Here is an 11,092-nt window from a genome sequence, read left to right as displayed (position 1 = left end):
TAAAATGTATATAATTAAAAATTGATTTAAGTTTTATCACATATTTTGATAAAACTGTGAGGAAACCAGTATTCTCATACACTGCTGGTTAGTGCATAGGTCAATGTGACTAACTTCATGGGCATTTTGGAAATGTCTATTAAAGTGAAAAAGATGCAAAAAAAAAAAATGATGAAGGAATATTATGAACAACACTTTGGCCACAAAGTATTCCTTGGAAAACTCTGTTTTTCACAGAGGTTGTACTGATTTACAGTTTCTCCAACAGCATATAAGCATTCCTTTAGCTCTGCAACTGCACCAGCATTTATTGTTTTTAGATGGTTTAAGAAAATTTATTTTGCATACCTGCACTCAAGTATTCATTGCAACAGAATTCACAATCAAAAAGATCTGGAATCAAGCCAAGTTCCTATGAATTCATGAGTGAATTAACAAAATGTGGTATATGTATACCATAAAATACTACTTAGTCATAAAAAGGATGAATTAATGCCTTTTCCAGCAATATCAAAGGATCTGGAGAACATTATCCTAACTGGAATATCTCAAGGAAGGAAAAAAATACCACATACACTCCATAGTAAATCATAACTGACCAAGAGGCAAGCAGGTGCATATGGGGAAATGGAAGTAATTGATGATAAAGCACAGAGTAGGGGGAGAGGTAAGAATTCACCTAATAGGTAAAATGAACACAGTTTAGGGGATGGGAACATTAAGCACATTTATGGCATGAATTCAAGCCAGGTCTCAAAAACATTGTACCCAATTAACATTTTTAAATTTAAAATGTATTAAACCAGATAGTTGTATGTTATAAATCTGACAAGGGGTCAATAACCAGAATCTACCAAGAACTCAAATTAATTAACAATAACAACAAAAAGAGCAAACAATTCCATCTATCATTGGGCAAGAGACATGAACAGAACTTTCCCTGAAAAAGACAGATGAAAGGACAACAAACAAATGAAAAAATGTTCATCATTCATCAGAAAAATGCAAATCAGAATCTAACCCAAGTGACAGTAGCCCACATCACAAAGTCCCAAAGCTGCAAATGTTTGCATAAATATGGATACAAGGAAACACTCTTACACTGTTGGTGGGATTGCAAACAAATACAGATTCTTTGGAAAGAAGTATGGAGAATCTTCAAAAAACTCAAAATAGACCTTTCATTGGATCCCACAATTCCATTAGTAGGTATCTGATGAGAAGAAAAAGAAATTATTTTGTCATAAGGACATTTACTCTAGGTTTTTTATAACAGCTTAATTTGTAATTGTCAAGATATAGTGCCCATCAACCCAGGAATGGATTAATAAACTCTGATATATATTATTTTCAGCCACAAAAATGGAGATTTTGCATCTTTTGTATTAATCTGGATAGAGTTGGAGAACATTTGCTTTAGTAATATATCAAAAGATGGAAAAGCAAATATCCAATGTACTCAGTACTAATATGAAGTCAATAAATTAACTAATACATGCTCATATAAGAGAAAAAAAAACAGGTTAATTCAAGTCAAGGGGGGAGATGGGAGCAGGGCGTGGGATTGGTGTCCTCCCACCTAATGGGCATAATGTAGGGACATATGCCATACCTCCTGGTTGTGGGCCACAGCTACAACAGGGACCTTACCTAACAAATGCAAATGTTGTAACCTAATTATTTGTACCCACATATTAGTCTGAAATAAATAAATAAATAATACAAAATTGAATGAACATCTTCGAAAACAGAAATCTCTGGGCCCAGATAGGTTCACTGGTAAATTATACCAAACATTTATGGAAGAAATTGTACCACTTTTCCATATTGTTTTTCAGAGATAGAAGCAGAGGGAGCACTTCTGAACTCACTCTGTGAGGCCAGCATTACCCAAATACCAAAATCAGAAAGTGTCATCACAAAAAGAAAGAATTACAGATCATTATCTCTTGAACATAAATGAAAATATCCAAACAAAATATCAGTAAATCAAATCCAATAGTATATGAAAATAATTATACATCAAGAAACAGCATCATACTCTTTATCACAGATATGAAAGGCTGTTTCAACATTTGAAAATTAATTAATATTTTTCCACCTGCTTACATCCCCTGCTCTTCCCTTCCTCAGTGTTTCACCATTGTCCCTATAGAGGTCTTTCACCTCCTTAGTTAAATATATTTCTAACATATCATCTTATAGATTGATAAAATCAACATTGCAAAAAGGGCCATTCTACCCAAAATGATTACAAGTTCAACACAATCCCTGTTAAAATACTAACATCATTTTACACCTATCTAGAAAAAAAAATAGTTCTATGCTTTGTATGTAAAAAGGAAAGCCTACAAGTGGCCAATGCAACTTTATATAATATGAAGAAATTGGAAAGTATCACATTACCAGACTTAAGGCTATACTACAAGGTCATATTAACCAAAATAGCAAGAGAGTGGCACAGAAAAAGAGACATAGATATAAGGATCAGAAAAGAGAAGCCAGGGATGAAGCCATCCTCATATGTCCTTCTGATCTTTGACAAAGCACACAATAATATACACTAGGAAAATAATTTTTATTCAATAAATGGTGCTGGGAAAACTGGATAGCCATGTATAAAAGAGCAATACAGGATCTGCACCTGAAGAATCAAACTTAAGCCAGGAAATTATAAGAATTCTAAAAGAAACTGTTGGAAAAACTCGTAGATATTGGCCTAGGATAGAATTCATAAATAAGACTCCTAAAACAGTCATAGCAACAACAAAAATAAACAAATGGGACCTAATCAAATAAAAACTTTCAGGATGGCGAAGGACACATCAATAGAGTGAATAGACACCCTACAGAATGGGAGAAAATATTTCCATGCTATATATCTGATAAACAGCTGGGTCTAAGAATCTACAAAGAACTCAAGCAAATCATCAAGAAAAGATCAAACAACTCCATGAAAAAGCAGGTAAAAGACAAGAATATAAATTTTTCAAATGAAGATAGTCTAATGGCCAACAAACACATGAAAAAATGCTTAATATCTCTAATTATCAGGGTTATGTCAATCAAAACCACAATAAGGAAAAAAACACAATAAGATATGACCTAAATCTAGTAAGAAGGGCTGTTATTAAGAAGTCCCAAAACATCAAGTGATGGTATAGATGTGGAGAAAAAGAAATAATTGTATACTACTAGTGGGACTGCAACCTAGTATAACCTCTATAGAAAGTAGTATAGAGGTACTTCAAAGAACTAAAAGTAGACCTAGGCTCGGCATCTGTAGCTCACGGAATAGGGTGCCAGCCACATATACTAAGGCTGGTGGCCTCCTAAACAATATGACAGCTGCAACAAAAAAGATAGCCAGTGTTGCGGTGGGCACTTGTCACCCCAGCTACTTGGGATGCTGAGGCAAGAGAATTACTTAAGTCCAGGAGGTGGAGGTTGCTGTGAGCTGTGATGCCACAGAACTCTACCAAGGCTGACATAGTGAGACTCTGTCTCAAAAACTAACTAAATAAATAAATGTAGACCTACATTTGATCCAGCAACCACACTATTAGGTATTTAACTAATGGACAAAGGGCATTTTGTATAAAATGATACTTGAATTCAAATGTTCATAGCAGTACAATTCACAATTGCAGAGATGTGGAAACAACCCAAGTGCCCATCAATACATGAGTGGAATAATTAAATGTAGAATATATATACTATGGAGTACCACTAGCCATAAAAATATTGTGATCTAGTATCTTTTGTAACAACCTGGACAGGATTGGAGTACATTATTTTAAATAAAGTATCACAAGAAGGGAAAAATAAACACCACATGTACTCAATACTAAATTTGAATAAGTTGACCAACACATATATGCACTTATGGAAGTAAACTCAATGGAAATTAAGTACGTGTGGGAGCCAGTAAAGTTGGGTAAATTCTCACATAACTGGTATAATGCACTCATTCTGGATTAAGTTTATACCTATGACTTTGACTTGAAATGTACACAAGAAAGGTATGTAACCAAAATATGTGTACCCCTATAATATTCTGAAATAATCAAAAGAAAAGACAAATATATAAAGTGATGGATATCGCAAATACACTTATTTATCTTTACAAATTACGGGAATATATTAAATTATTATATGTATCCCTAAACCATATATTTAAATTATGCATCAATAAAAGTAAAACTAAAAATAATTAATGTAATCCATCAGATCCACAGGATAAAGCAGAAATAAGAACATGATCATATCACTAGATAAAGAGAAAGCATTTGATGATATCTAATACCTTTTTTTTTTCAAAACTCACAATAAACTTGGAATAGAGAAAAGCTTTCTCCACTTGATAAAGAATATCTACAGGAAGCCTACAGCTAACATCATACTTAATGATGAGAAACTAGAAGCACAAAGGTTATAAACAAAGTGAGGATTTCCCTTCTCATCATTCCCTTTAAACATCATACTTGAATTCCTAGCTAATGCAGTAAGATAAGAAAAGGAAATAAAAATTATGCAGATTTGAAAGGAGGAAATTTTTACAGACAATATGATTATCTTTGTATAAAATTCAAAAGGATATAAAATCCAAAAACATCTGAACTAATAAGCAAGTACAGCAAGTGGCAGGATATAAGGTTAAAATAAAAAAATTACCTATCACTTTCCTACATACTAGGAACAAGTAAGTGGAATATGAATTTGGAACCACAATACCATTTACAATAAAACCCCGTAGATGAAATACTTAGAGATAAATCCAACAAAATGTGCACTAATTCGGTATTAGAAAAACCTCAAGCTTTAATGAAAGAAAAAAAAAAAAACTAAATAAATGGGGATATTCTGTACCCATGGATAAGATGACCCAGTATTATCACAATGTAAATTTGTTCCAACTTGATCAATAGATTGAATAGATTCAATTTAACTCCAATAAAAATTCCAACAAATTATTTTATGGATATCAGCAAACAGATTCTAAATGTGTGTGTGGGGAGAGAAAGAGAGGGGGAGGGCAAAGGACCTGAATTAGCTAACAAAATATTGAAAGGGGAGAACAAAATAGAAGACTGACACTACTCAACTTAAATACTTCCTATAAAACTACAGTAGTCAAGAATAGAGATCAAGATAACAGCCAAGTAACAGCTTCTTTGCAACTGGGCATGGTGAGATTGGAGAAAGAAGACTCCAGGCATCTCTGAATTGTGGGCTCTGCCCACGATCATTCCTTTGGGGATACAGGGAGACAGTAAGAGACTTCTGGACCTCAAGAGGAGGACAAAAGCAGTGGAGGATTAGCAAGTGGTAGCATTCGTTTAGTTTGCCACACCTGTAATTACAACAGCAGAGAGACTGCAAATAGTGAAAGCCTTCTTGTGGGCTGTTGGCTTTTGGACTTGGGCACTCTGTTGAACTACTTTGGGAGAACTAGGGCAAGAATACAGATGACTTTAAGCATTGTCTAGGGCCCCAGACTGAGTTGCTGAGCCGGAATGGAGCTAATATTGTTTGACTGTGACCCATGCACAGCCATGGTGGGATAACTGCGCCTATAGGCCCCGCCCTCAGGGTCACATATCTAGGCTCAGGCTGGGAGACCTTGGGCAAGTGATCTAGTGACCAAGCAGTGCCAAAGACTGGGACTGAGACTCTGTGGAGAAGAGGAGATTTCAGTGTTTGGCAGTAGCAGGGCTGCCTTTCAGCCTCAGCCCTCAGGTACATAAAGTGAGGCCGGTTTGGATGCACTGGATAAGTGGGCAGCCACGTCAGGAGAGATCACACTGATAAGTGCTTTCCTGGGAATCCTTCTTTTTAGCCAAGGTTAATGGTTTAAAATGTCTTTTATGTAGGCTGAGGAGAGATTTAGGCTCTCAAACTTGAATCAGCAAAAGCTACCAGTCTCCATTTCATACAGCTGTATCAACATTGTAATTAATATCTCATACTCCAGAAGATTCCCTGTTGCCCTGACAATATTCAGCAAGATACATATACTGGTTTGTTTTTTTGTTTGTAATTTCAACATTTTCTCTCTAGATTTTTCTATTTTTTTTATTTTCTTTCTTCATGTTTCTAGTTTAAATATAATGTTCCATTTTTACCTTCTTTAATAATAAGAACTTCATTTTCACTAGTGTTTCTGTCCCTATTATTTTTATTTTTGTTTTGGTTTGATTTCTAGTATTTTTGTCTTTCCTCTCTATTTGGTGGAGGTGGGGTGCCATGTATTCTCAGGCTGACAAAGAGCTGCTGATTTCAAGGGAACCACCCAACCCAGCACCCCCAGAGTAGTGTTTTTAAGGTTTGGTCAAAGTACCCTACTCTATACCTACATTACTCCTGTATCCCTCTTTCTGTGCCTTTCTTCTTTTTGTCAATATTCCCTTTTACTCACCCCCTCTCTTTTATTTTTTTCTTTTTTTAAAATAATTTTTCCCTCTTTTTTTTTAAATGCAGTACTTTTTATTTTATTTTTTATTTATTATTATTATTTTTTTTTTTTTGCAGTTTTTGGCTGGGGCTGGATTTGAACCCGCCACCTCCAGCATATGGGGCCCGCACCCTACTCGGTTGAGCCAGAGGCACCACCCAATTTTTTCCCTCTTGATACTCAATCTTCTCATCCTTTTTATCCTGTAGCAAAAGGAAAACCTTAGGCCAGAGGCACAGTAACTTAAAGAGCAAGAGCAATTGAAAGGAAAATGAGGGCAAGGAAACAAATAAAAGAAAAGATTCATGAGGAAGAATCAGCAAACAAATCCTGGCAACATGAAATACCAGTCCAGAGCAACCACCCCAAGGAACAATGAGGTAGCTATTGCAGAGGATTCCATCTATAAAGAATTGCTAGAAATGATAGAAGGGGAATTTAAAATACAGATGATGAAAACAATGAAGGAAATTGCTGAGAAAGTGGAAAATAACCAAAGGAAATCCAAAAACAGAATCAAATAAGAGATGAACAATACGCAGAATGTAGAAAGGATATAGCAGAGCTGAAGGAATTGAAGCAGTAAATTAGGGAACTTAAAGATGCAATAGAAAGTATTAACAACAGATTAGACCATGCAGAAGAAAGAATCTCAGAGGTAGAGGACAAAGCTCTTGAGATAATTCAGATAGTTAAAGAGGTAGAAAAGAAGAGAGAGAAAGCAGAACGTTCACTGACAGAGATATGGGACTTCATTAAGCATTCAAACATACGAGTAATAGATAGCCCAGAAGGGAAAGAAGAATAACCCCAGAGGAATAGAAGCCATCCTAGAGAATATTATAAATGAACATTTCCCAAATATCACCAATGATTCTGACACACACCTTTCAAAGGCATATCTGACCCCAGGTCGCCTCGACTCTAACAGAGCTTCTCCAAGACACACTGTGATTAACTTGTCCAAAGTCAAGACTACAGAAAAAATACTGCAAGCTGCAAGGAGTAAAAGCCAATTGACCTACAGGGAAAAATCCATCAGGGTGACTATAGACTTCTCTAAAGAAACATTTCCAGCCAAAAGACAATGTTCATCTACCTTTAATCTACTTAAACAACTATTTCCAGCCCAGAATTATATATCCCATTAAGCTAAGCTTTAAAATATATGAAGGAATCAAATGTTTTACTGATATGCAAACATTGAGGAAATTTGCCACAAGATGAGCTGTTCTACACACTGACTATCACAATGGATCAATAGCAAAGTAAGTTACCCAGAAGTTAACAGACAGAACCTAGCTTCCACAATGATGCAAAAATAAAACTAAACAATGGACTTCCCCAAAAAAATATGAATAGACAACTACCACATTTATCAATCATCTCAATAAATGTTAATGGCTTGAATTCCTCACTGTAGAGGCATAAATTGGCTGATTGGATTAAGAAACACAAACTATCCATTTGCTGTCTGCAGGAAACACACCTAGCCTCAAAAGACAAATTAAAACTCAGAGTTAAGGGTTGGAAGATAATTTTTTAGGCAAACAGAATTCAGAAAAGAAGAGGGGTTGCAATATTATTTTCAGATACATGTGGACTTAAAGCAACTGAAATCAAAAAATACAAAGAGGGTCACTCCATATTAGTCAAGTAAAAAATACAACAAGAAGACATTTCAATTTTAAATATTTATGCACCCAACTGAAATGCTCCCAGATTCTGTAAATAGAACTTAATGAGTCTGAGCAATATGATATCCTATAACACCAACATAACAGATGACTTTAATGTTCCTCATACAGAGCAGTACAGATCCTCTAAACAGAAATTAAACAAAGATATTAGGCACTTTGAACAACTAAGTTCAAAGTTAGTTGAACTGTGTTGAACTACTGTGCTTAATAGACATATATAAAACACATATATAAAACACACCATCCCAAAGCTAAAGAATATACATTCTTCTTATTGGCCCATGGAACATTCTCCAAAATTGATCGTATCCTAGGACAGATAACAAAAATGAACAGAATCAAAAGATTTGAAATTTTTCTTTTTATCTTCTCAGACCACAAGGCAGTACAGATGGAACTCAACTCCAACAGAAACGTTCAACTCCACACAAAGGCATGGAAATTAAATAACAATATGCTGAGTGAGAGTTGGGTGCAGGAATAAATAAATGAGGAAATCATTAACTCGAAATCAGGAAATGAGGAAATCATTAACATGAAACAAGTTGTTTTTTAAAAAATAAAAAATAAAATAGATAAACTTTGTCTAGACTAACTAGAAATAGAAAAGTAAAATCTCTAGTAACTCCAATCAGAAATTATGAAATGGAAATAACAACTGATGCCACAGAACTACAAGAAATTATCTCTGAATACTACAAGAAACTCTATGCCCAGAAATTTGAGAATGTGAAGGAAATGGATCAATATTTGGAATCACATCCTCTACCTAAACTTAGCCAGGAAGATCTAGATCTACTGAATAGACCAATTTCAAGCACTGAGAGCAAAAGAACAATATAACATCTACCCCCCTCAAAAATGCCCTGGTCCATATGGCTTCTGAATTCTATCAAACTTTCAAAGAAGAGCTTATTCCCATACTGCAGAAATTATTCCAAAAAGTTGAGGAGAAAGGAATTGTCCCCAGCACATTCCATGAAGCAAACATTGCCCTGATACCAAAACCAGGAAAAGACCCAACTAAAATGGAAAGCTGCAGCCCAATTTTAATAATGATTATAAATGCAAAAATTCTATACAAAATTCTAGCCAAGAAATTGAAGTTGATCACCAAAAAAGTCATACACCATGATAAAGTAGGTTTTAACCCAGGGATGCTAGGCTGTTTTAACACACAAGTTCATAAACATTATTCACCACATCAACAGAAGCAAAAACAAAGTCCATATGATCCTCTCAATAGATGCAGAAAAGCATTTGATAAAATATAGCATTCTTTTCTAATTAGAACACTGAAGACTATAGGCATAGGTGGCACATTTCTTAAACTGATCTAAACTATGACAAACCCACAGCTAATATTTTACTGAATGGAGTAAAACTGAAAACTTTTCCACTTAGAACTTGAACCAGAAAAGGTTTTCCTCTGTCATCATTACTATTTAACATAGTGCTAGAACTTCTAGCCAATAGAATCAGTCAAGAGAAGGAAATAAAGGTCATCCAATGGGAGCAGAGGAGGTCAAACACTCCCTCTTTGCTGACGATATGATCTTATACTTAGAGAATCCCAGAGACTCAACCACAAGACTCCTGGAAGTCATCAAAAAATACAGTAATGTCTCAGAATATAAAATCAATGTCCACAAGTCAGTAGTCTTTGTATATGCCAATAGCAGCCAAGATGAGAAGTTAATTAAGGACACATATCCCTTCACCATAGCTTCAAAGAAAATGAAATACATAGGAATATACCTAACAAAAGAGGTGAAGGACGTATATAAAGAAAATTATGAAACCCTAACAAAGGAAGTATCAGAGGATATTAATAAATGGAAGAACATTCTATGCCTATGGCAGGGAAGAATCAACATTGTTTAAATGTCTATACTTCCCAAAGCAATCTACTGATTCAATGACATCCCTATTAAAATATCAACATCATACTTTCAAGACTTGGAAAAAATTATTCTTCATTTTGTATGAAACCAGAAATAATCCTATATATCTAAGATAGTTCTTAGTAATAAAAACAAAGCCGGGGGCATCAGCATATGAAATTCTGGTTATTAAACCTTTCTCAGAGATATAACCAGCAAATATCTTCTCCCATTCAATAAATGGTGGTATATGTACACCATGGAATATTATGCATCCCTAAAGAAGGCTGGAGACTTTATCTCCTTCATGTTTACATGGATGGAGTTGGAAAATACTGTTCTTAGCAAAGTATCTCAAGAATGGAAGAAAAAGTATCCAATGTACTCAGCCCTACTATGAAACTAACTTATAGCTTTCATAGAAAAGCTATAATCCAATTATAGCCCAAGAATATGGGAAAAGGGGAGAGGGAGGGGAGAGTAGGGGGGAGGATGAGTGGAGTGAGGGTGATTGGTGGCATCACATCTATGGTTCATCTTATAAAGGTACATGTGAATCTTTCTAAATGTAGAATATAAATTTTTTAACACAATAACTAAGAAAGTGACATGAAGGCTATGTTTACCAGTTTGATGAAAATATTTCAAATTGTACATAAAAACAGCACACTTTATCCCATGGCTGTATTAATGTACACAGCTATGATTTAATAAAAAAAAGAAAGAGAAAAAAATAATATATATAGATGCCAAATAATCAGATGAACAGATACAAAGAATCATATGTCATTAGCTAATTATAAGTTAAAACAGTGAAATATCACTACATACCTATTAGAATTTCAAATTCAAAACACTGACAATGCAAATACTGATGAGGATGGGGAGAAACAGGAACACTTCACAGCACGTGGAAATGCCAAATGGTACAAGCATATTGGAAAATAGTTTAGAAGTTCCTTATAAAACTAAGTATACTCATAAGAAATCATCCAGCTGGCTCGGCACCTGTGGCTCAACCGGCTAAGGCGCCAGCCACGTACACCTGAGGTGGC

This window comes from Otolemur garnettii, unplaced genomic scaffold (genome assembly GCF_000181295.1).
Source record: "Otolemur garnettii isolate 467f Iridium unplaced genomic scaffold, OtoGar3 scaffold00125, whole genome shotgun sequence".
NCBI lineage: Eukaryota > Metazoa > Chordata > Mammalia > Primates > Galagidae > Otolemur > Otolemur garnettii.
This window is presented reverse-complemented; position numbering follows the sequence as displayed.